The sequence below is a fragment of the Pseudophryne corroboree genome, chromosome 4 (assembly GCF_028390025.1).
Source record: "Pseudophryne corroboree isolate aPseCor3 chromosome 4, aPseCor3.hap2, whole genome shotgun sequence".
Classification (NCBI taxonomy): domain Eukaryota; kingdom Metazoa; phylum Chordata; class Amphibia; order Anura; family Myobatrachidae; genus Pseudophryne; species Pseudophryne corroboree.
The window spans coordinates 373975300-374001855 of record NC_086447.1 but is presented as its reverse complement, the minus strand read 5'-3'; the positions used below and the strand labels follow the sequence as shown (position 1 = coordinate 374001855).

Genomic DNA, 26556 nt, shown 5'->3' with positions numbered 1-26556 from the left:
TTAAGTGTCTGCTTCCCTGAATGAGGATTTATACCTTGAATTCTATTATCAGCTAATTACAGATAGTTTATCATTTCACACATACACTTACTACACCAGTGCGGTTTCCAATCCTTTTGTTTTTCAAATACCTGTATTTGTGACTGGTTCCCAGTCTTCCCGGAAATACCTGCACGGTAATATAAAGGCAGCGGATATTCCTCCTTTAGGAATCTCTGCTCCTTAAACTTCACTTTTTCAGGAGTTCTCTCATATAATATGAGTTTTAATCTCAAACAAGAGCTGAGTTCAAGACGTAAAAATAAGGATAATTTAGATGACATCTTCCCGAGCGAAATAACTGATAATGAACCCCATATTAGTTGGGAAACTGACTTTCATAAATTAAATGCTTTGTTACGAAAACAAATTCGGACCACTTGGGATCTTACAACATTAGAAAACTATATTAAAAACAAAATATCTCCTAGAGGCCTCCGTCCAAGAATTTTTCCGGCCTTCGACTTAGCGAGTGAGAACCTAAAGAAGGAATGGGAAAACACTCTCCTCAAATGTTCTAGTGATTTAATGAACATTTTAACCAAACATAATAATCTGATATTGGAGGAATGCGAGCGTGATCTGGAAGAATTAGGTAAGAAACTAGAAACTTGGGAAAAGGACTTGCAATTTCAGAAGTGTTTTGAGCACAACAAACAAGAATTACAGGCATACGAACAGTCTATTATTGACCGGAAACGAACCAAGTACGCCAGAGATAAAAAGGATTTTGCTTCTGGAAGAGTCTTCAAATGGCAAAGGGCCACCTGGAAAAGAAATACAGCTCAATATACAGGTGACTATTCATCCTCAGAAGCAGAAACATCAGGGACAGAAGACACTGCAGACTACATACCCGAAAAACACCAGAGTTCCAGAGGACAGGCAAGCATCAACCAATACAACCCTTCCCCATCCACTTCATCATCTTTTTTAGGGGACCCCCGATCCGGGAGGACACGGGGAAGACAAAGAGGAGGAAGACGAGGAGGGGGCGGAAGAGGAAGAAGAGGACAACAACAATGGGATTTCTCACCCCCTCAGACCCGAAACACTCGGAGGAGATGACAACCACCAATCTGCTGACCAGTGAGGAAAACAAACAACATGACAATAAACTTAAAATTATTAATCTTTCCGAGCACTCACTTACAGATTCACAGAAATCCATATTGAGTAAAGGCCTGACATTCTCTCCCACAGGGCACTTTGAAAGGTTCAGATGGGAAAAAGACTTGAAACTATTCGGGAGGAAATTATTATTGACAAAACTCTATAGCAACAAAACGACTCCCACTATAACAAGGGGAGAAACCTCCGATACGGAGGAATCTATAACCTCGGAGATAGAGGAGTTCACAACCTTAGATCTTCAAGCAATGGAGGAAGAGGCACTAGCTGCATTGCATGAATTAGAACAAGATCAATATGAGCCAAACTATATGGAACATAGACCTCCTATCAGACCCGCTATTAAGAAAAAATCTACATATTTCCCACCTGAACACATATGCCCGGAAGTTCAGGTATTTCAAAAATTGGTAGCAAAGGAATTTGATTTAATCCATACCAATAAGAAATATCCCCGTCAATCGAATATGACGTACCAAGAAAGACAGGCCATGAGGGAGATACAAACATGGCAGGATGTCGTAATAAAGCCTTCTGATAAAGGGGGCAATATTGTGATTTGGCCTAAAAAGGACTATACTACAGAAGCATTACGACAATTAGAATCTACTGATTGTTATAAAAGGATACTCCTGAACCCCTTGGGCAACTATATATTGGTCTATACTAAGATCATTACTCAGGCCCAAGAACAAGGGACCATTACAAGACAGGAATATGAATACTTACAAGTACAGAATCCAAAGATTCCTACTTACTACATGCTGCCAAAAGTCCACAAGAACATCCTTAATCCACCTGGAAGACCGATAGTATCGGGCATAGGAGGTCTAACGGAAAAAGCTAGCATCTTTTTGGACTTGCACCTTAGACATCTCGTGCTGAGTCTCCCCTCATACATACAAGATACAGCAGATATACTTAGGAAACTGCATGATGTCAAATTGGAGGATAATCAATATCTAGTATCACTGGACGTAGAAGCACTTTATACCTCCATTGGCCACACGGAAGGGATAGCAGCAGTTGAATACTTTCTACACGCCGAAGGATGGGAGGAATTTCATGTTTTTTTGATCAAACTATTGCATTTTGTACTGCACTACAATTTCTTTGTCTTTAATGACAGGTTTTACCTCCAAACGCGAGGCACAGCCATGGGGGCGGCCTGTGCGCCTACTTATGCCAACATCTTCTTAGGATGGTGGGAGAGAGAATTCGTTTTCAAAGACACCAATGATGATCTTACATCCAATATCATTATGTGGACAAGATATATAGACGATATCTTCATGATATGGGAAGGGGACCTACAATTATTACATCAGTTCATAGAGCGCCTCAATAACAACAATCTCAATCTCCGTTTAACTCACAACATCAGTCAGACGGAATTACCATTTCTGGACCTAATGATCTATAAGGATCCAGAGGGGATGATAGCTACAAGCCTGTATCGTAAAACAACAGCGACAAATACTCTGCTGCATCAGACGAGCTCACATTTTCATCCCACCATAGAAAACATACCGAAAGGAGAATTTCTGCGCCTTCGCAGGAATTGCTCAGATGATCATAACTTCAAAAAACAAAGTACAGAACTGGCTCAACGACTACGTGAAAGAGGATATAGTAATACCTCAATAAAAAAAGCATCACGTAATGCACAAATCACCTCGAGGGATAATATCATCTTTAAGAAGAAAGAGACAGCACAAAATACAAACATCATCAGATTTGTGGGCAACTATTGCCAAGAATGGAAGGAGGTAAGTGCAGCTATACAGAAACATTGGCATGTATTACATGCTGACTCTGATTTATCTGAAAAACTCGGATCACGTGTCTCCATGAGCTGGCGGAGGTCCAGAAACTTGAAAGATCAATTGGTACAAAGCCACTTTCAAAGAACATTCTCCAAAAAAAGCATTACAACAGGAACATACCCCTGTGGTAAATGTAAAGCTTGCAGACATATTGAAACGGTGAAAGAAGTAAAGGACAAGTATGGGACAGAATTTAAAATCAAAGATTACATGAATTGTCTAACTGAGGGTGTCATCTACTGCATCAAATGCAGCTGCGACAAAAAATATGTGGGCATTACCACTCGCCCACTGAAACAACGTGTCCTAGAACACATTGGGACTATACGCAATGCTATCTCTGACAAAACAAGGATGAAACCACTCACTACAGTAGCTCGTCATTTTTACCAACACCATGACAATAGATGGGAAGAACTCAGGGTCTTCGGACTCGAAAAAATCAAACTCGGAATCCGCGGGGGTAGTTTGACAGACTCCCTACTGAGGAAAGAATGTGAATGGATTTTTAAATTAGGAACCATCCACCCTTTTGGCATGAACGAAAATATTAACTATGGGGTCTTTTTAAATTGAAACAACAATCCAACTATTCAGTTATTTTTCTTAACAAATGATTTTCCTTCCCCCCCCCCCTCCCCCTCTATTTTCTCCTTTTCCCTCCCCCCCCCCCCCACCCTTAACCAAACCCCCCCCCCCCCCTCCAAGTTTTTCTTTCAATTATTCAATCACTTTTTCACCTTTTAAGTTATCACCTCACTAACTTGTGGTCTTTTGTAGTGCACCAACTTTTATATACCTCCATTAATTTTCTCTCCCTATCTTTCCGTCACATACAATTTATTCCTTTATCATCACAAAAATTAGCACTATGAGCTCACATTATTACATTTTCACTATATTCCATGCATTTGTACATATATAACGTATATATGCATGGTCTCCAAGTTATATTAACCAGTGGTCACTATGCTTTTACAACATTCTATTTATAACTTCATAATAATTTTTTCACCTTATATATATATATATATATTTTACTTTATATATTTATATATTTTTTACTTAATAATAATAATAAAAAAAGTTTTATATTGTATATAGGAATAATAGAAATATTATATTTTTAATAATATTATATTTTTAATTATTTATACAAAATTAATTATCGCACATTATTAAAAAAATACACTATAGTCTATTTTACACACCATCAATAATTGTTATTTAAACATCTACAATGTGTGTGTGTGCACCACACATATACACATATAATCAATTAATTATTTTTCCTCAGTTAGAAATATATCCTTTCTCTGTATATAGAACTTGAACACTTATCCAAACAACATAATTTAATTAATCAGCAAATTGATCATCTAAATCCACATTATAACACTATAATCTTGTATCTAATTTGCACTATTCCCCGATTTCTAATGTCAGTATTATATCCAACCAGTCTTATCAGCTCTTTTTTATAATTAATCTCTTATGATCGTTCTTTAATAAATACTGATTGGTCCTCTCCAGTGTCAATCATGACACATCAACCAATAAGAACTAAACTGACCGAAAAACAATATGACAGGTCAGATTGTCTATCAATGTCCTGCGGAGAACCAATCAGCAAATAGGACTACTGTTATAAGAACAATCAAGGATCAGGATCCACTGACGCCCTGTGACCAAGCAATATTGCGAAACGTACGTCAGGCAGAAGGTAAGAGAGGCAATAACCTCACGGTCACGTGATGCGCACACGTGACCGCAACTAGCCGACCACGGCAGAGTTCGTCGCTACGGGAACCAGCCTAACAGGAAGAACAGTGCGGCCGGAGTACAGCAGCAGGCAACACGCGGGCAGACGCGGCCAGCACCTTCCACAAGGTTCTCCCTTAATTTCTTCTTTATACAAGTAGGACACCACAAAACTATTGCATAACCGGATTAGGTAATATTCTGACTCAAGCACTTTTTCTTCTTTTCTCTGTGCATGATAAATTCATACCCAGAAGGCACAGAGAATACCTCATTATTTGCATGAGCAACAGATAAAAAAACAACAGTAAGTCAATAAATGCTCATTAGCTACCAAAATCATAGATGCAGAGGCATCGACCATTCTTGGAGCTTATTAAATACATGAATGTTTTTTCTACATGTAATGCACAAATCCATGCTCTCTTTTTTTGAAAACACCCAATTGATTATATATATGGTACACTTACTGTTCGTGTTGTTCCCCCGCTACCTGAAGGTGATTCATGGTGGGGCATTAGAGTCAGAGATATTACTGTTCAAGATATATCCCACTGCATAATCCATTAGTGTTTGTGTGATGCATCCAATTTAGGATTCTATCAAACACATGAATATATTCTTAATGTGTGTTATGCAGAATTCCGTGCTCTTCTAAAAAACACTCAATTGATGATATATGTGGCATAAATTCTGTTGTGCTGTTTCCCCGCTGCTTGAAGGTTAATTATGGTGGGGCATTGGAGCTGGAATATCACTAATTTGATATACCTTACTGCATAATCCTGAGTATATGTGGGATACATCTATTTTGAGGTCTTGGAGTCCAAATTTGGAGGCCTCCTTTACTGCTTAATCTAGAAGTAGACGTTATAGACATTCTTAATTATCTGTGCAGAATAGGTGTGTTTTTCTACTTGTATTTGCGACCACCTCTACCGTAAATATCTAGATGGGTATCTGATTTTTGTGTCTTTGTTTATATCCTTGAGAAATAACTCCTTATTCTTTTTCATCAGCTACTTAGACACCTGTGGTCTACACAATATCACAAATTGGCTCTTACCTGTGCCCAATTAAGGACACAGTGTGACAAGGGTAAGCATAAGGTCTGCGGTCATACCCCACTGGAGATGCCCAATCTCATCTGATCTTGGAAGCCAAGCAGTGGAGGGCCGGTTCAAGTACTTGGCTGGGAGACCACCAAGGAACACCCTGGTACTGCAAGTATTTGCTACCCTTTCTGTCACTGGAATAGAGCATTGATTCACTTATCGGTCATGACCTATGATTTAACTACCTGCTAGGATTCAATTCCCAGTTGGGATATACAGCAGTCTTCAAATGATGGTCATATATATATATATTGAATAAACATATTTTTGACCACAGGTTGTCCCATAGCTGGTGTTTTTTATTTCACAAAATCACAAAGCTACCCATCTCGGCTTACATTAGGTATTTGTACCTTATTAATTACAAATATTTTCTTCATATTTTCGCAATGTCACTATTTAAACAGATATTGGCGCTTATTGAACTCCTCAGTTATTAATTTTTTTAACGAAAATCATTAAAGTATTGAATTTTAGTTAGTTATTGTGGCAATCAGCCATACATTATTATCTGTATAAGAGTGCTTCCCAAAAAGAGTCTCCTTTCTTCTCTTGTTTCTGTGTTTACAATATATTTTTGACTCGTGGGAGCACCGCTGATGGGCAGTCTTTTTGACACATAAAAATAAGGAGTGTATTACCTTAAGTGTCTGCTTCCCTGAATGAGGATTTATACCTTGAATTCTATTATCAGCTAATTACAGATAGTTTATCATTTCACACATACACTTACTACACCAGTGCGGTTTCCAATCCTTTTGTTTTTCAAATACCTGTATTTGTGACTGGTTCCCAGTCTTCCCGGAAATACCTGCACGGTAATATAAAGGCAGCGGATATTCCTCCTTTAGGAATCTCTGCTCCTTAAACTTCACTTTTTCAGGAGTTCTCTCATATAATATGAGTTTTAATCTCAAACAAGAGCTGAGTTCAAGACGTAAAAATAAGGATAATTTAGATGACATCTTCCCGAGCGAAATAACTGATAATGAACCCCATATTAGTTGGGAAACTGACTTTCATAAATTAAATGCTTTGTTACGAAAACAAATTCGGACCACTTGGGATCTTACAACATTAGAAAACTATATTAAAAACAAAATATCTCCTAGAGGCCTCCGTCCAAGAATTTTTCCGGCCTTCGACTTAGCGAGTGAGAACCTAAAGAAGGAATGGGAAAACACTCTCCTCAAATGTTCTAGTGATTTAATGAACATTTTAACCAAACATAATAATCTGATATTGGAGGAATGCGAGCGTGATCTGGAAGAATTAGGTAAGAAACTAGAAACTTGGGAAAAGGACTTGCAATTTCAGAAGTGTTTTGAGCACAACAAACAAGAATTACAGGCATACGAACAGTCTATTATTGACCGGAAACGAACCAAGTACGCCAGAGATAAAAAGGATTTTGCTTCTGGAAGAGTCTTCAAATGGCAAAGGGCCACCTGGAAAAGAAATACAGCTCAATATACAGGTGACTATTCATCCTCAGAAGCAGAAACATCAGGGACAGAAGACACTGCAGACTACATACCCGAAAAACACCAGAGTTCCAGAGGACAGGCAAGCATCAACCAATACAACCCTTCCCCATCCACTTCATCATCTTTTTTAGGGGACCCCCGATCCGGGAGGACACGGGGAAGACAAAGAGGAGGAAGACGAGGAGGGGGCGGAAGAGGAAGAAGAGGACAACAACAATGGGATTTCTCACCCCCTCAGACCCGAAACACTCGGAGGAGATGACAACCACCAATCTGCTGACCAGTGAGGAAAACAAACAACATGACAATAAACTTAAAATTATTAATCTTTCCGAGCACTCACTTACAGATTCACAGAAATCCATATTGAGTAAAGGCCTGACATTCTCTCCCACAGGGCACTTTGAAAGGTTCAGATGGGAAAAAGACTTGAAACTATTCGGGAGGAAATTATTATTGACAAAACTCTATAGCAACAAAACGACTCCCACTATAACAAGGGGAGAAACCTCCGATACGGAGGAATCTATAACCTCGGAGATAGAGGAGTTCACAACCTTAGATCTTCAAGCAATGGAGGAAGAGGCACTAGCTGCATTGCATGAATTAGAACAAGATCAATATGAGCCAAACTATATGGAACATAGACCTCCTATCAGACCCGCTATTAAGAAAAAATCTACATATTTCCCACCTGAACACATATGCCCGGAAGTTCAGGTATTTCAAAAATTGGTAGCAAAGGAATTTGATTTAATCCATACCAATAAGAAATATCCCCGTCAATCGAATATGACGTACCAAGAAAGACAGGCCATGAGGGAGATACAAACATGGCAGGATGTCGTAATAAAGCCTTCTGATAAAGGGGGCAATATTGTGATTTGGCCTAAAAAGGACTATACTACAGAAGCATTACGACAATTAGAATCTACTGATTGTTATAAAAGGATACTCCTGAACCCCTTGGGCAACTATATATTGGTCTATACTAAGATCATTACTCAGGCCCAAGAACAAGGGACCATTACAAGACAGGAATATGAATACTTACAAGTACAGAATCCAAAGATTCCTACTTACTACATGCTGCCAAAAGTCCACAAGAACATCCTTAATCCACCTGGAAGACCGATAGTATCGGGCATAGGAGGTCTAACGGAAAAAGCTAGCATCTTTTTGGACTTGCACCTTAGACATCTCGTGCTGAGTCTCCCCTCATACATACAAGATACAGCAGATATACTTAGGAAACTGCATGATGTCAAATTGGAGGATAATCAATATCTAGTATCACTGGACGTAGAAGCACTTTATACCTCCATTGGCCACACGGAAGGGATAGCAGCAGTTGAATACTTTCTACACGCCGAAGGATGGGAGGAATTTCATGTTTTTTTGATCAAACTATTGCATTTTGTACTGCACTACAATTTCTTTGTCTTTAATGACAGGTTTTACCTCCAAACGCGAGGCACAGCCATGGGGGCGGCCTGTGCGCCTACTTATGCCAACATCTTCTTAGGATGGTGGGAGAGAGAATTCGTTTTCAAAGACACCAATGATGATCTTACATCCAATATCATTATGTGGACAAGATATATAGACGATATCTTCATGATATGGGAAGGGGACCTACAATTATTACATCAGTTCATAGAGCGCCTCAATAACAACAATCTCAATCTCCGTTTAACTCACAACATCAGTCAGACGGAATTACCATTTCTGGACCTAATGATCTATAAGGATCCAGAGGGGATGATAGCTACAAGCCTGTATCGTAAAACAACAGCGACAAATACTCTGCTGCATCAGACGAGCTCACATTTTCATCCCACCATAGAAAACATACCGAAAGGAGAATTTCTGCGCCTTCGCAGGAATTGCTCAGATGATCATAACTTCAAAAAACAAAGTACAGAACTGGCTCAACGACTACGTGAAAGAGGATATAGTAATACCTCAATAAAAAAAGCATCACGTAATGCACAAATCACCTCGAGGGATAATATCATCTTTAAGAAGAAAGAGACAGCACAAAATACAAACATCATCAGATTTGTGGGCAACTATTGCCAAGAATGGAAGGAGGTAAGTGCAGCTATACAGAAACATTGGCATGTATTACATGCTGACTCTGATTTATCTGAAAAACTCGGATCACGTGTCTCCATGAGCTGGCGGAGGTCCAGAAACTTGAAAGATCAATTGGTACAAAGCCACTTTCAAAGAACATTCTCCAAAAAAAGCATTACAACAGGAACATACCCCTGTGGTAAATGTAAAGCTTGCAGACATATTGAAACGGTGAAAGAAGTAAAGGACAAGTATGGGACAGAATTTAAAATCAAAGATTACATGAATTGTCTAACTGAGGGTGTCATCTACTGCATCAAATGCAGCTGCGACAAAAAATATGTGGGCATTACCACTCGCCCACTGAAACAACGTGTCCTAGAACACATTGGGACTATACGCAATGCTATCTCTGACAAAACAAGGATGAAACCACTCACTACAGTAGCTCGTCATTTTTACCAACACCATGACAATAGATGGGAAGAACTCAGGGTCTTCGGACTCGAAAAAATCAAACTCGGAATCCGCGGGGGTAGTTTGACAGACTCCCTACTGAGGAAAGAATGTGAATGGATTTTTAAATTAGGAACCATCCACCCTTTTGGCATGAACGAAAATATTAACTATGGGGTCTTTTTAAATTGAAACAACAATCCAACTATTCAGTTATTTTTCTTAACAAATGATTTTCCTTCCCCCCCCCCCCCCCTCTATTTTCTCCTTTCCCCCCCCCCCCCCCGCCCTTAACCAAACCCCCCCCCCCCCCTCCAAGTTTTTCTTTCAATTATTCAATCACTTTTTCACCTTTTAAGTTATCACCTCACTAACTTGTGGTCTTTTGTAGTGCACCAACTTTTATATACCTCCATTAATTTTCTCTCCCTATCTTTCCGTCACATACAATTTATTCCTTTATCATCACAAAAATTAGCACTATGAGCTCACATTATTACATTTTCACTATATTCCATGCATTTGTACATATATAACGTATATATGCATGGTCTCCAAGTTATATTAACCAGTGGTCACTATGCTTTTACAACATTCTATTTATAACTTCATAATAATTTTTTCACCTTATATATATATATATATTTTACTTTATATATTTATATATTTTTTACTTAATAATAATCATAAAAAAAGTTTTATATTGTATATAGGAATAATAGAAATATTATATTTTTAATAATATTATATTTTTAATTATTTATACAAAATTAATTATCGCACATTATTAAAAAAATACACTATAGTCTATTTTACACACCATCAATAATTGTTATTTAAACATCTACAATGTGTGTGTGTGCACCACACATATACACATATAATCAATTAATTATTTTTCCTCAGTTAGAAATATATCCTTTCTCTGTATATAGAACTTGAACACTTATCCAAACAACATAATTTAATTAATCAGCAAATTGATCATCTAAATCCACATTATAACACTATAATCTTGTATCTAATTTGCACTATTCCCCGATTTCTAATGTCAGTATTATATCCAACCAGTCTTATCAGCTCTTTTTTATAATTAATCTCTTATGATCGTTCTTTAATAAATACTGATTGGTCCTCTCCAGTGTCAATCATGACACATCAACCAATAAGAACTAAACTGACCGAAAAACAATATGACAGGTCAGATTGTCTATCAATCTCCTGCGGAGAACCAATCAGCAAATAGGACTACTGTTATAAGAACAATCAAGGATCAGGATCCACTGACGCCCTGTGACCAAGCAATATTGCGAAACGTACGTCAGGCAGAAGGTAAGAGAGGCAATAACCTCACGGTCACGTGATGCGCACACGTGACCGCAACTAGCCGACCACGGCAGAGTTCGTCGCTACGGGAACCAGCCTAACAGGAAGAACAGTGCGGCCGGAGTACAGCAGCAGGCAACACGCGGGCAGACGCGGCCAGCACCTTCCACAAGGTTCTCCCTTAATTTCTTCTTTATACAAGTAGGACACCACAAAACTATTGCATAACCGGATTAGGTAATATTCTGACTCAAGCACTTTTTCTTCTTTTCTCTGTGCATGATAAATTCATACCCAGAAGGCACAGAGAATACCTCATTATTTGCATGAGCAACAGATAAAAAAACAACAGTAAGTCAATAAATGCTCATTAGCTACCAAAATCATAGATGCAGAGGCATCGACCATTCTTGGAGCTTATTAAATACATGAATGTTTTTTCTACATGTAATGCACAAATCCATGCTCTCTTTTTTTGAAAACACCCAATTGATTATATATATGGTACACTTACTGTTCGTGTTGTTCCCCCGCTACCTGAAGGTGATTCATGGTGGGGCATTAGAGTCAGAGATATTACTGTTCAAGATATATCCCACTGCATAATCCATTAGTGTTTGTGTGATGCATCCAATTTAGGATTCTATCAAACACATGAATATATTCTTAATGTGTGTTATGCAGAATTCCGTGCTCTTCTAAAAAACACTCAATTGATGATATATGTGGCATAAATTCTGTTGTGCTGTTTCCCCGCTGCTTGAAGGTTAATTATGGTGGGGCATTGGAGCTGGAATATCACTAATTTGATATACCTTACTGCATAATCCTGAGTATATGTGGGATACATCTATTTTGAGGTCTTGGAGTCCAAATTTGGAGGCCTCCTTTACTGCTTAATCTAGAAGTAGACGTTATAGACATTCTTAATTATCTGTGCAGAATAGGTGTGTTTTTCTACTTGTATTTGCGACCACCTCTACCGTAAATATCTAGATGGGTATCTGATTTTTGTGTCTTTGTTTATATCCTTGAGAAATAACTCCTTATTCTTTTTCATCAGCTACTTAGACACCTGTGGTCTACACAATATCACAAATTGGCTCTTACCTGTGCCCAATTAAGGACACAGTGTGACAAGGGTAAGCATAAGGTCTGCGGTCATACCCCACTGGAGATGCCCAATCTCATCTGATCTTGGAAGCCAAGCAGTGGAGGGCCGGTTCAAGTACTTGGCTGGGAGACCACCAAGGAACACCCTGGTACTGCAAGTATTTGCTACCCTTTCTGTCACTGGAATAGAGCATTGATTCACTTATCGGTCATGACCTATGATTTAACTACCTGCTAGGATTCAATTCCCAGTTGGGATATACAGCAGTCTTCAAATGATGGTCATATATATATATATTGAATAAACATATTTTTGACCACAGGTTGTCCCATAGCTGGTGTTTTTTATTTCACAAAATCACAAAGCTACCCATCTCGGCTTACATTAGGTATTTGTACCTTATTAATTACAAATATTTTCTTCATATTTTCGCAATGTCACTATTTAAACAGATATTGGCGCTTATTGAACTCCTCAGTTATTAATTTTTTTAACGAAAATCATTAAAGTATTGAATTTTAGTTAGTTATTGTGGCAATCAGCCATACATTATTATCTGTATAAGAGTGCTTCCCAAAAAGAGTCTCCTTTCTTCTCTTGTTTCTGTGTTTACAATATATTTTTGACTCGTGGGAGCACCGCTGATGGGCAGTCTTTTTGACACATAAAAATAAGGAGTGTATTACCTTAAGTGTCTGCTTCCCTGAATGAGGATTTATACCTTGAATTCTATTATCAGCTAATTACAGATAGTTTATCATTTCACACATACACTTACTACACCAGTGCGGTTTCCAATCCTTTTGTTTTTCAAATACCTCTCACATAGTGTCAGGTGCATTTGCATTGAGGAATATAGGCCCTCATACCGAGTTGTTCGCTCGGTATTTTTCATCGCATCGCAATGAAAATCCGCTTAGTACGCATGCGCAATGTTCGCACTGCGACTGCGCCAAGTAACTTTGCTATGTAGAAAGTAATTTTACTCACGGCTTTTTCATCGCTCCGGCGATCGTAATGTGATTGACAGGAAATGGGTGTTACTGGGCGGAAACACGGCGTTTCAGGGGCGTGTGGCTGAAAACGCTACCGTTTCCGGAAAAAACGCAGGAGTGGCCAGAGAAACGGTGGGAGTGCCTGGGCGAACGCTGGGTGTGTTTGTGACGTCAAACAGAAACGACAAGCACTGAACTGATCGCACAGGCAGAGTAAGTCTGAAGCTACTCTGAAACTGCTAAGTAGTTAGTAATCGCAATATTGCGCATACATCGGTCGCAATTTTAAGAAGCTAAGATTCACTCCCAGTAGGCGGCGGCTTAGCGTGTGTAACTCTGCTAAATTCGCCTTGCGACCGATCAACTCGGAATGAGGGCCATAATCCCCACATTATCTTGTTGAGGTCAGTTTTGATCACAGATTATTCTCCAGTTCACAAGATGTTTTACTTATCTAAAGGTCTCTCACTTATTAGTTTCAGACCTAGTTATAATAATTTCTCCCAGGAGTTCAGAAGCCATCCCATTACAATTACCAAAATTAAATATTGCATCATAGATTTAATTTATACTTAATTTGATACATACACCAACCTATCAGTTGAGAGCAGTGTAGTGCTGGTCACATTAGCTGGTAAGTATCACCTATGTGTTAGTACCTGGACTTACCAACTAATATTGTAGCGCCCCATATGTGATATGTATAGTATCAGTACTTGTTGGTTTATTAGCATTTATTATAACATGATACTGGGATGTAGTTTGTTAAGCACATTATGCAATATCAACAATACATTGATAAAGTTTGATATTCGAATTACACCATGCCACCTAGCGCTGGTGGGCACGTGTGATTTGCATTTCAGCCTACAAGGACTGCAGAAGCATAATCTGCTGCGTTACGGCTGTAACACACGTGCCGGCTCCCGCCGCCCGGCAAAATCCCGGACTGCTGCCGAGACACATTCAGACCAATGTGTCCTTTCACGCGGCACGGCTGCCGGGTTGCAGCTGGAACTATCCACTGGAAGGTCCGGCTGCCGGGCCGGGGCCGTGCAGTCTTTGTAGGCAGAGAACCGTGTGTGAAGGGGAGCTTTCACACACACACAACAGTTTTTTTAGCCACCGCCGTTGCTGCTGCGCATGTGCACAGCATTACACACGGCTCAAAGCTGGTGTGTGTGAAAGACCCTGCCGGATGGCAAAAAGCCGGACAAAATTTGTCCGGCTTTTTGCCATCCGGTGTAAACCGGGTAGTGTGTAACAGCCCTTAGGGTACATTTGTAATTGTAAGTAAAACAGACACTGTCATGTCATCGATGTTTGTGGATCCACAGATGTCGTGCTATTTAACTACTTGTATAATACCACATATGTCCCGGCGCGGCTTGCTACATCTACATACATGGGAAATATCACACTATTTCATACACATAAAGGAGTCTGTGGCAAAGAGATACAATATATTCATGAATATAATATGCTGGTATTAATTGATATGCAATGTGTCCACGGATGTATTATACTAATGTTATTTGGTATCTCCTAATGGGAGTATATAAATGACGCTTAATGTTAGGATGTCCTATGTTAAGCTAATACTAAAGTGTAATTTGTTAAGCACACTGTGCAATAATTACGTAGGTGCCTTAATATACTGATAAGATTTTATATTAAAACATACACCATATCACATAGTGCTAGTGAGCACGGAAATAATTGTATAAAATGTGGTTTGTGTTTTACCTCACAGGAATCACAGTAGTATAATCTGCCATGTTAAAGTACATTTATAATTATGAATGAGATACACATTATCATATCACCAATGTTCGTGGATCTCTATATGCCGTGTTGTTTAATTATTTATGAGATACCACATATGTCCCGGCGCAGATTACTGTAACTATACACACGAGAAATATCAACATTATTTCATGCACATAAGGAATTCTGTGGTAAGGATATGCAGTGCCTCCACGACTATATGGTGCTAGTGTCAATTGGTATATATTGTGCCCACCGATGTATTGTGCTGATATTGATTGGTGTCCCCTAATGGGGGTATACGGGTGCCGCTTGATGTTAGAGTATCTTATATTCAGCTGTCTAACTAGATATACAGTATACAGGATGAGCATAAACATTAATTATACATTAGTACAGGTATATTAGCAAACACGTAGGACGCCCGCAGGTCCTACATACGTTTCACAAACAGCTTTGTCAAGGTAACCTGAGGCAGGGGATGTGGAATCAGCGGTGCAAGTATGCGGGTACGCTCGGGTACGGAGTACCCATAAGAATTTGGCAGCGGGTACTCAGTACCACCTGCCACACACTTTGCCATTACCACAATTATAATGTGCAGCAAAGCAACAAGACCATGGTGCTTGACAGCATGACGGCTCCTCCCACTTTGTCAGGGTTACTGGGAGTGCAACAGCGGCTGTATTTTCCTGTTATATTGTTATTAAATTGGGGGCATTACTATATATTTCTATTATACTGGAGGTATCACTATATATTTCTATTATACTGGAGGCATTACTATATATGTTTAGCCTTGCCTCCAGATTAAAAACAAAAAGGGGCTGTCGTGGGGGCCACGCCGCTAGAGTCATGTAGCCACTACCTCTAGCAGCATGTGGCCACGCCCCCTCGCAACACATGACCACGCCTATTTTTCTGCACTCCATACCACTAATATTTCTACTTTCACCACTGTGTGGAATAAATTTATTTTGTACGCTTCCAATCAGCTTGTCCCGCGGACTATTCAAATCTAATTAGGCACCAAGGTCTGTTGGGCTGGATTGCATTGATGTGCAGGGAGATCGTGACATCCTGATTCATTATACTAATTCTGATTGTTGATCTTTACTATTGCCGGGAGCCATTTGGCCTCTCGGCAATCTACAGTCTATCCGCTGTCAATGCTATATATCAGGGATGGGGAACCTTCGGCTCTCCAGCTGTTGTTGAACTACACATCCCAGCATGCTCTGCAACAGTTTTAGCATGGCCAAATTGCAAAACTGTTGCAGGACATGCTGGTATGTGTAGTTTAGCAACAGCTGGAGGGCCGAAGGTTCCCCATCCATGCTATATATCTTAACTGTATGATTCATATACAGTTATTTTGTATTTCTACATCCCCTGAAATGTATGCATTATTATGATATCACTAAATTCGTATTGTTTACATTCTATATTCTGATGTTTGGTATCCATTACTGGAAATTAGTAATAATGTATGTGTTGTGAAAAATAAATAGTAAAATGTAAAGTGCAGTTATGTGTGAAATGATTGTGATTAGATGAAAAATTATAAAATATTGTGTGATGTGTGATCACATCATAAAAATAAATACATGCAAGGAAACACTTAATTTACGCACGGACTTGTAGGCCGACATCCACGAGTGGACTGTGCGGAAAGGACTCGCTTTTGGGGGCTTATATACCAGCAGCAGTGGTGCCGTGCTTCCAAGCCCGGGACTGGTTCTTTGCTTTACAACTAAGCTTAGCCCACCGCACCCCGTCTCTTTGGTGAGAATAAATATATATTATTTCTCACAGGCAGGTCACAGAGAGTATCGTCTGGATTATACTCATCACCACCAGTGCCATTGCCATGTGGTGTCCCACAAGGTTCTATATTATCCCCCATGCTTTTTGCAGTATACATGCTCCCATTGGGCAAAATAATCAGGCACCATGTCCTTGTCTACCACTGCTATGCAGATGATACACAACTGTACTTGTCCTTTGCTCCGGGCACTGATAACCCAATAGCAACCCTAAATGGCTGTCTAGTTGAGCTACAGGAGTGGATGAGCGCCAGTTGGCTGCGACTGAACCCGGATAAAACAGAGATCCTTATGATACGACCGCAACATCAAAGAACAAGACTGCAGCATAGCCAACCAACTGGATTTACACTCAGGGATTCAGAATTACAGACCAGTGATTGTGTGCGGAATCTTTGCATTGTCCTGGATGGTGGCTTGACACTTAAACATCAGATATCAGCCACAATCAAATCCTCATTCTTTCACCCGAGGAACATAGCCAGAATCAAGCACTTAATTCCCTCAGATGATCTGCCAAAAGTCATACATGCATTTGTATCATCTCGATTAGACTACTGTAATGTCCTCTACCTTGGTCTACCAGCAAAAGAATTGCACCGCTTACAGCTGGTGCAAAACACAGCTGCCAGGCTGTTAACCAACCAGCCCCGTTCTAGCCACATAACACCCATACTCTACTCCCTTCCCTGGCTGCCTGTAAGATGGCGAATCATCTTCAAGATTGGCTTACTGAGTTTCAAAGCATTACATGACCAGGGCCCAAGGTACCTGAAGCAGCTTCTGATCCCATACTGCCCCACTCGATTACTGCGATCTGTAGATGAAGGACTTTTAGTAGCACCTAGAATCTCCCATAATTCATCTGGGGGTCGAGCTTTTAGTCATGCGGCTCCGACTCTATGGAACTCACTTCCCCGCACAGTGCGAGAGGCCCCAACTATAGAATCCTTCAAAAGTAGACTCAAGACTTTCCTGTTTACTCAGCATTTCCATAATTGTCCCTTTTAGTATCTTCATGCTTCTGTATTTTATGAAAATGTACTTCATTATTTTCTGTACTTTATTATGCTATGTATCTGTTAAGCGCCTTGAGTCCTATTGGAGAAAGAGCACTATATAAAATAAGAATTTACTTACCGATAATTCTATTTCTCATAGTCCGTAGTGGATGCTGGGGACTCCGAAAGGACCATGGGGAATAGCGGCTCCGCAGGAGACTGGGCACAAAAGTAAAAGCTTTAGGACTACCTGGTGTGCACTGGCTCCTCCCCCTATGACCCTCCTCCAAGCCTCAGTTAGGATACTGTGCCCGGACGAGCGTACACAATAAGGAAGGATTTTGAATCCCGGGTAAGACTCATACCAGCCACACCAATCACACCGTACAACTTGTGATCTGAACCCAGTTAACAGCATGATAACAGAGGAGCCTCTGAAAAGATGGCTCACAACAATAATAACCCGATTTTTGTAACAATAACTATGTACAAGTATTGCAGACAATCCGCACTTGGGATGGGCGCCCAGCATCCACTACGGACTATGAGAAATAGAATTATCGGTAAGTAAATTCTTATTTTCTCTGACGTCCTAGTGGATGCTGGGGACTCCGAAAGGACTATGGGGATTATACCAAAGCTCCCAAACGGGCGGGAGAGTGCGGATGACTCTGCAGCACCGAATGAGAGAACTCCAGGTCCTCCTCAGCCAGGGTATCAAATTTGTAGAATTTAGCAAACGTGTTTGCCCCTGACCAAGTAGCTGCTCGGCAAAGTTGTAAAGCCGAGACCCCTCGGGCAGCCGCCCAAGATGAGCCCACTTTCCGTGTGGAATGGGCTTTTACAGATTTTGTCTGTGGCAGGCCTGCCACAGAATGTGCAAGCTGAATTGTACTACAAATCCAACGAGCAATAGTCTGCTTAGAAGCAGGAGCACCCAGCTTGTTGGGTGCATACAGGATAAACAGCGAGTCAGATTTTCTGACTCCAGCCGTCCTGGAAACATATATTTTCAGGGCCCTGACTACGTCCAGCAACTTGGAATCCTCCAAGTCCCTAGTAGCCGCAGGTACCACAATAGGCTGGTTTAAGTGAAACGCTGAAACCACCTTAGGGAGAAATTGAGGACGAGTCCTCAATTCTGCCCTGTCCGTATGAAAAATTAGGTAAGGGCTTTTATAGGATAAAGCCGCCAATTCTGAGACACGCCTGGCTGAAGCAAGGGCTAACAGCATTACCACTTTCCATGTGAGATATTTTAAGTCCACAGTGGTGAGTGGTTCAAACCAATGTGATTTTAGGAACCCCAAAACTACATTGAGATCCCAAGGTACCACTGGAGGCACAAAAGGAGGCTGTATATGCAGTACCCCCTTGACAAACGTCTGAACTTCAGGAACTGAAGCTAGTTCTTTTTGGAAGAATATTGACAGGGCCGAAATTTGAACCTTAATGGACCCTAATTTTAGACCCATAGACAGTCCTGTTTGCAGGAAATGCAGGAAACGACCCAGTTGAAATTCCTCTGTAGGGGCCTTCCTGGCCTCACACCACGCAACATATTTACGCCAAATACGGTGATAATGTTGCACAGTTACATCCTTCCTGGCTTTGATCAGGGTAGGGATGACTTCATCCGGAATGCCTTTTTCCTTCAGGATCCGGCGTTCAACCGCCATGCCGTCAAACGCAGCCGCGGTAAGTCTTGGAACAGACATGGTCCCTGCTGGAGCAGATCCTTTCTTAGAGGTAGAGGCCACGGGTCTTCCGTGAGCATCTCTTGAAGTTCCGGGTACCAAGTCCTTCTTGGCCAATCCGGAGCCACGAGTATAGTCCTTACTCCTCTCCTTCTTATGATTCTCAGTACCTTGGGTATGAGAGGCAGAGGAGGGAACACATACACTGACTGGTACACCCACGGTGTTACCAGAGCGTCCACAGCTATTGCCTGAGGGTCCCTTGACCTGGCGCAATATCTGTCCAGTTTTTTGTTGAGGCGGGACGCCATCATGTCCACCTTTGGTTTTTCCCAACGGTTCACAATCATGTGGAAGACTTCTGGGTGAAGTCCCCACTCCCCCGGGTGGAGGTCGTGTCTGCTGAGGAAGTCTGCTTCCCAGTTGTCCACTCCCGGAATGAACACTGCTGACAGTGCTATCACATGATTTTCCGCCCAGCGAAGAATCCTTGCAACTTCCGTCATTGCCCTCCTGCTTCTTGTGCCGTCTGTTTACGTGGGCGACTGCCGTGATGTTGTCCGACTGGATCAACACCGGCTGACCCTGAAGCAGAGGCCTTGCCTGACTTAGGGCATTGTAAATGGCCCTTAGTTCCAGGATATTTATGTGAAGTGACGTTTCCATGCTTGACCACAAGCCCTGGAAATTTCTTCCCTGTGTGACTGCTCCCCAGCCTCCCAGGCTGGCATCCGTGGTCACCAGGACCCAGTCCTGAATGCCGAATCTGCGGCCCTCTAGAAGATGAGCACTCTGTAACCACCACAGGAGAGACACCCTTGTCCTTGGAGACAGGGTTATCCGCTGATGCATTTGAAGATGCGATCCGGACCATTTGTCCAGCAGATCCCACTGAAAAGTTCTTGCGTGGAATCTGCCGAATGGAATCGCTTCGTAAGAAGCCACCATTTTTCCCAGGACCCTTGTGCATTGATGCACTGACACTTGGCCTGGTTTTAGGAGGTTCCTGACTAGGTCGGATAACTCCCTGGCTTTCTCCTCCGGGAGAAACACCTTTTTCTGTACTGTGTCCAGAATCATCCCTAGGAACAGCAGACGTGTCGTCGGAATCAGCTGCGATTTTGGAATATTTAGAATCCATCCGTGCTGTCGTAGTACTACTTGAGATAGTGCTACTCCGACCTCTAACTGTTCTCTGGACCTTGCCCTTATCAGGAGATCGTCCAAGTAAGGGATAATTAAGACGCCTTTTCTTCGAAGAAGAATCATCATTTCGGCCATTACCTTGGTAAAGACCCGGGGTGCCGTGGACAATCCAAACGGCAGCGTCTGAAACTGATAGTGACAGTTCTGTACCACAAACCTGAGGTACCCTTGGTGAGAAGGGCAAATTGGGACATGGAGGTAAGCATCCTTGATGTCCAGAGACACCATATAGTCCCCTTCTTCCAGGTTCGCTATCACTGCTCTGAGTGATTCCATCTTGAATTTGAACCTTTGTATGTAAGTGTTCAAGGATTTCAGATTTAAAATAGGTCTCACCGAGCCGTCCGGCTTCGGTACCACAAACAGCGTGGAATAATACCCCTTTCCCTGTTGTAGGAGGGGTACCTTGATTATCACCTGCTGGGAATACAGCTTGTGAATGGCTTCCAATACCGCCTCCCTGTCGGAGGCAGACGTTGGTAAAGCAGACTTCAGGAACCGGCGAGGGGGAGACGTCTCGAATTCCAATTTGTACCCCTGAGATACTACCTGCAGGATCCAGGGGTCCACTTGCGAGTGAGCCCACTGCGCGCTGAAATTCTTGAGACGGGCCCCCACCGTGCCTGAGTCCGCTTGTAAGGCCCCAGCGTCATGCTGAGGACTTGGCAGAAGCGGGGGAGGGCTTCTGTTCCTGGGAAGAGGCTGCCTGCTGCAGTCTTTTTCCCCTTCCTCTGCCCCGGGGCAGATATGAGTGGCCTTTTGCCCGCTTGCCCTTATGGGGACGAAAGGACTGAGCCTGAAAAGACGGTGTCTTTTTCTGCTGAGAGGTGACCTGGGGTAAAAAGGTGGATTTCCCAGCCGTTGCCGTGGCCACCAGGTCCGATAGACCGACCCCAAATAACTCCTCCCCTTTATACGGCAATACTTCCATATGCCGTTTGGAATCCGCATCACCTGACCACTGTCGCGTCCATAACCCTCTTCTGGCAGAAATGGACAGCGCACTTACTCTTGATGCCAGAGTGCAAATATCCCTCTGTGCATCTCGCATATATAGAAATGCATCCTTTAAATGCTCTATAGTCAATAATATATTGTCCCTGTCCAGGGTATCAATATTTTCAGTCAGGGAATCCGACCAAGCCACCCCAGCACTGCACATCCAGGCTGAGGCGATTGCTGGTCGCAGTATAATACCAGTATGTGTGTATATACTTTTTAGGATATTTTCCAGCTTCCTATCAGCTGGTTCCTTGAGGGCGGCCGTATCAGGAGACGGTAACGCCACTTGTTTTGATAAGCGTGTGAGCGCCTTATCTACCCTAGGGGGTGTTTCCCAACGCGCCCTAACCTCTGGCAGGAAAGGGTATAATGCCAATAATTTTTTAGAAATTAGCAGTTTTTTATCGGGGGAAACCCACGCTTCATCACACACCTCATTTAATTCATCTGATTCAGGAAAAACTACGGGTAGTTTTTTCACACCCCACATAATACCCTTTTTTGTGGTACTTGTAGTATCAGAAATGTTCAAAACCTCCTTCATTGCCGTGATCATGTAACGTGTGGCCCTACTGGAAAATACGTTTGTTTCCTCACCGTCGACACTGGAGTCAGTGTCCGTGTCTGGGTCTGTGTCGACCATCTGAGGTAACGGGCGCTTTAGAGCCCCTGACGGTGTTTGAGACGCCTGTACAGGTATTAACTGATTTGCCGGCTGTCTCATGTCGTCAACAGTCTTTTGTAAAGTGCTGACACTATCACGTAATTCCTTCCATAAGACCATCCAGTCAGGTGTCGACTCCCTAGGGGGTGACATCACTAATACAGGCAATTGCTCCGCCTCCATACCATTTTCCTCCTCGTACATGTCGACACAACGTACCGACACACAGCACACACACAGGGAATGCTCTGATAGAGGACAGGACCCCACTAGCCCTTTGGGGAGACAGAGGGAGAGTTTGCCAGCACACACCAGAGCGCTATATATATACAGGGATAACCTTATATAAGTGTTTTTCCCTTATATAGCTGCTGTATAGATTTATCTGCCAAATTAGTGCCCCCCCTCTCTTGTTTTACCCTGTTTCTGTAGTGCAGGACTGCAGGGGAGAGTCAGGGAGCTTCCCTCCAACGGAGCTGTGAGGAAAAAATGGCGCCAGTGTGCTGAGGAGATAGGCTCCGCCCCCTTCTCGGCGGCCTTTCTCCCGCTTTTTTAAGGAAAAATTGGCAGGGGTTAAATGCATCCATATAGCCCAGGAGCTATATGTGATGTATTTTTTGCCATATAAGGTGTTTTTATTGCGTCTCAGGGCGCCCCCCCCCAGCGCCCTGCACCCTCAGTGACCGGAGTGTGAAGTGTGCTGAGAGCAATGGCGCACAGCTGCGGTGCTGTGCGCTACCTTATTGAAGACAGGACGTCTTCTGCCGCCGATTTTCCGGACCTCTTCAGTCTTCTGGCTCTGTAAGGGGGCCGGCGGCGCGGCTCTGGGACCCATCCATGGCTGGGCCTGTGATCGTCCCTCTGGAGCTAATGTCCAGTAGCCTAAGAAGCCCAATCCACTCTGCACGCAGGTGAGTTCGCTTCTTCTCCCCTTAGTCCCTCGGTGCAGTGAGCCTGTTGCCAGCAGGTCTCACTGAAAATAAAAAACCTAATTTAAACTTTTACTCTAAGCAGCTCAGGAGAGCCCCTTAGTATGCACCCTTCTCGTTCGGGCACAAAAATCTAACTGAGGCTTGGAGGAGGGTCATAGGGGGAGGAGCCAGTGCACACCAGGTAGTCCTAAAGCTTTTACTTTTGTGCCCAGTCTCCTGCGGAGCCGCTATTCCCCATGGTCCTTTCGGAGTCCCCAGCATCCACTAGGACGTCAGAGAAATAAAAGTATTATTATTATTATTATCTGCAATCTGCACAGACACTTTATGGACTGCACTATGGCATTTTATTACGTGTTTTATTTGTTACATGTTTGTGAGTAAATTAATGCTGCTTTCACATCGCAAAACCTGCTTTTGAAATGGTATTTGAAACGGTTCTTAAAACGGGTCTGAGCAGTTAAACCCCTTTCACATCTCATGTTGTAACCAGTAAATTACCATTTCATTCCCGTTTTGGTACCTTTCACACTGAACCCGTTTCACCCATAGAAAACAGTGGTTGTCATTATAAATGGACTTTTCTGGCCCACACATTATTATTAATCACTAATTAATTCATTATTAATAATTTGGATAGTCGTACGATGGAACCCAGCAGCTTGAAGCATATCTATTTTTATTAGATGGGATTAGGTACTTGGTTTGTCTTTTTTGGAGGCACAAGTATTATTTATATATTTTTTAAAATTATTATTTTTTTTTTAAGATGGAATGGTTAAAAACACGGAAAAAAATGGCGTGGGGTCCCCCCTCCAAAGCATAACCAGCCTCGGGCTCTTCGAGCTGGTCCTGGTTCTAAAAATGCGGGGGAAAAATTGACAGGGGATCCCCTGTATTTTTAAAACCAGCACCGGGCTCTGTGCCTGGTGCTGGTGCAAAAAATACGGGGGACAAAACGAGTAGGGGTCCCCCGTATTTTTCACACCAGCATCGGGCTCCACTAGCTGGACAGATAATGCCACAGCCGGGGGTCACTTTTATGCCGTGCCCTGCGGCCGTGGCATTAAATATCCAACTAGTCACCCCTGGCCGGGGTACCCTGGGGGAGTGGGGACCCCTTCAATCAAGGGGTCCCCCCCCCCCCAGCCACCCAAGGGCCAGGGGTGAAGCCCGAGGCTGTCCCCCCCCATCCAATGGGCTGCGGATGGGGGGGCTGATAGCCTTTGTTGTAAATGAAAAGATATTGTTTTTTCCAGTAGTACTACAAGTCCCAGCAAGCCTCCCCCGCAAGCTGGTACTTGGAGAACCACAAGTACCAGCATGCGGGAGAAAAACTGGCCCGCTGGTACCTGTAGTTCTAATGGAAAAAAAATACCCAAATAAAAACAGGACACAGACACCGTCGACAGTAAAACTTTATTACACACTGCCGACACACACATACTTACCTATGTTCACACGCCGACATCGGTCCTCTTCTCCATGTAGAATCCAGGGGTACCTGAAAATAAAAGTTCAATATACTCACCACAGCCATGGTCCAGAGATAAATCCACGGACTTGGCAAAAAAAGAAAACGAACACCCGGACCTGCGGACCGAAAGGGGTCCCATGCTAACATATGAGACCCCTCTCCCCGAATGCCGGGACATCACGTGACTCCTGTCACTGAAGTCCCTTCAGCCAATCAGGAAGCGCTACTTCCGTGGCGCTCACCTGATTGGCTGTGCACTGTCTGAGCTGTCAGACAGCGCATCGCAAAGCCGCCCCATTACTTTCAATGGCGGGAAGTTTGCGGCTAGCGGTGGGGCCACTCTCTCATGTGTCTCCTGTGTTTTCCAAGCTGTTTCCTGGTTGTGGCTGGTGACATCACACATGGAGACAGCCTATCATCTTCTGGGGCTTGCAAATACCGTTTCAGACCCTTTCACACTGCACAGTGAAATGGGACTGAAACGGGTAGGACCCTGCTTTTTTACCGTTTCAAAATACCGGTATTTTGAAAACGGTAAATTGAAGGGGACCCTTTCACATCGCAGCTTGACCCGTTTAGGAAGCCAGTTAAAACGGCAAAATACCGGGTATAAGCTGCGGTGTGAAAGGGGTTTAAGTGTTTCCTTGCATCACAGTGTTTACTTTATCACAATAAACCATTTTTTTAAACTAAGGAAAGTATTTCATTAAAAATATTTTATTGAAAACATTTATGGTCTATAGCGACGAATCCTCCACTATTTTGCACTCTTTCTGTATGTATTTGGAGACTGGTGTTTTCTCCTTTCAAGTGTAGGAGGCTGCTATTAACCATTTGATTTGCGCAACCTGAAGTATATATTTATATCTCGTTTAGATAGTGAGGCGGCACGGAGATGACCTCATCTCCCAGCGCTGCCTCTACCCCCGCTGCCAGCTCTGTCCCTCGCCGCTATGGCAATTTGCTGGGTTGGGAAGCCAGTACATAGTCTCCAATGCCGGATCCCACCCGGGAAGGACCCGTTTCCAATTCCCGGGTAGGATCTGGCATTGAAGATGTGAAAGGGGTATTACCCGGGTCATTCCCAGGTAGCTACCCGGGTAGGATTCCCGGGTCACTTGACCCGTGTTCTTTCAGAGGGAACCTTTTCCACTACCAAAAAACCTGGGTAAATGCGCGTCTCCATGCAAAAACCTGGGTTTTTTGAGCTAATGGAAAAGGGGTATAATAAAGTGAACAAAAACAAGGGAAAAAGGTGATATGAAAAATATTGTGCGTGCCAATCCAAAACCAAAAACATATGTATGACAAATATTAAGAGGTGCTGATTTATATCACAAAGACATGCATGTATATAAATATTGCTGATATTATAAGTATAGTCTGTAAGATATGTCATTAATGAATTACATATGATTTGACGGTTATACCTATCACATATAAAAATATTAATTAGAAATAGTTTAATCTATATATAATATAATCAAATATACTTAATCAGAGAGATATAGATATACCATTAATGATAAAATTATATCCATATGTTCGATATCTGTCCTTATTTATAGGTTATAGATTTTGGTCATTGAAATATATATGTGTGTGTGTGTGTGTGTGTGTGTGTGTGTACTATATCTTTATCATATTTATAACTG

At 42.2% G+C, this 26556-nt stretch overlaps 1 protein-coding gene and 2 pseudogenes across 2 annotated transcripts in view; 2 read left to right on the top strand and 1 right to left on the bottom strand.

The window, feature by feature from the left end:
• ECE2 (endothelin converting enzyme 2) overlaps positions 1-26556 on the bottom strand; it is a 373266-nt gene that overhangs the window by 154572 nt on the left and 192138 nt on the right. The window lies entirely within an intron of this gene.
• Positions 5867-5987, top strand: LOC134912504 (5S ribosomal RNA; annotated as a pseudogene).
• On the top strand, positions 12374-12494 carry LOC134912503 (5S ribosomal RNA; annotated as a pseudogene).